Source organism: Mastomys coucha, unplaced genomic scaffold (assembly GCF_008632895.1).
Source record: "Mastomys coucha isolate ucsf_1 unplaced genomic scaffold, UCSF_Mcou_1 pScaffold22, whole genome shotgun sequence".
Classification (NCBI taxonomy): Eukaryota; Metazoa; Chordata; class Mammalia; order Rodentia; family Muridae; genus Mastomys; species Mastomys coucha.
The window spans coordinates 164765856-164767135 of record NW_022196905.1 but is presented as its reverse complement, the minus strand read 5'-3'; the positions used below and the strand labels follow the sequence as shown (position 1 = coordinate 164767135).

General features: G+C 51.1%; 1 long non-coding RNA gene across 1 annotated transcript; it reads left to right on the top strand.

The window, feature by feature from the left end:
- The first annotated feature begins 339 nt into the window (after positions 1-339).
- On the top strand, positions 340-1015 carry LOC116068189. Its single transcript, XR_004109481.1, has 2 exons — positions 340-444; positions 755-1015. It is a non-coding gene; the product is annotated as an uncharacterized LOC116068189 (long non-coding RNA).
- The last annotated feature ends 265 nt before the right edge of the window (positions 1016-1280 follow it).

Here is a 1280-nt window from a genome sequence, read left to right as displayed (position 1 = left end):
AGGAAATTTAAGGAAATGGACCTTCAAGAGGTATCTCATACTTTTTCACTCTTCAGAAACTGGCAGTCTTCTGGGGCTTGTAGGTCCTCATCTGGAAAGGGAGTTGGTTCTATTATCCAATCATCTTTAAGTCTCTTCAAGCTCCAATAGTTCTCACTGATAATCCAAAGTCAGAAAAAGCTGACAGAGACATCCTCTATGGGCAGGCTATCTGAGGGGGGTGGGTGTGGAACCAAAGTGTAACTGTACCCATAATCCTTGCTGGAGGCCTAGGCTGGATCCCCCTGAATCTCAACAGAAAGAGGCAATTGGATGCTCCCAGTCGCCCAGCTACTTGGAGTGCCTTGGTGGTCCGAAGCCACATTCTTGCCTGAGCCCAGTTCAGGCCACCAGGGCACCAGTTTGCAAAAGGTCCACCCCATCTCTGAAGCAAGCCTCAAATGGGTAAGTGGGAGCAGGTTGGGCTTCGGCTCTGGAGGCCTCCCTCCCCCTTAGACCCAATCATTAGATCAGAAAGGGGGAGGGGCAGGAACAGAGGGAGAGGAGGGGAGGGGAAAAGAAAGAGAAAAAGGAACAACAAAGAGAGAGACAGCCTAGCCCTGAGATCCTTTGGGGTGGAGAACTCCATTCAGAGTTTTCAGAAAGTAGGGTCAGGCATGTCTTGTGACCTGAGACCCCAGAGTCCTCTGTTCCCCATAATTATCTAATACAGCACTCTCTCTGCCAAATACAATGAAACAATTTGTCACTTCAGTTATCTGTCAGTCACCACCAAGGCTTTTCAGCAGCCCGGCGCATGTGCTCCGAGAGTCTGTCAGCGAGGCTGTCTGGCCAGACCCAGAACCATGGAAAATGGAACCTTTGTTGATGCTGCTCTCGGAGAAGGAAGCCCATTCAGTCTCCCTCCGCTGCCGCCTCTCCTCCTCACTTGGGACCGCCTCCTTCCTCTTCTGAGCCCTGAGTGACTGGCCACAGATTTTGCACGAAGAAGCAGAAATACATTATTCTTATCAGGCTCTTTCCCTCAGTTTCTACAATTCTGTGTATAGAATAGAGAGCACTCAGTGTGTCACCTATCACCCCAGGGGGGAGGGGAGGCAAATGTGACCACTCAGGATGGCCCCGGGCTGTTTGCAATGACCCTACTCAGGTCAGGCCAAAGGTGCTTGTTCAGCTCCTGCTGCCCAAGGCCACCCTACCTGAGGTAGGCGGCCTCTGGAGCAGATTCCGGGGTTGTTTGCTTTAAAGAAAGAAAAAAAAAAGGAAGGAAGGAAGGGAGG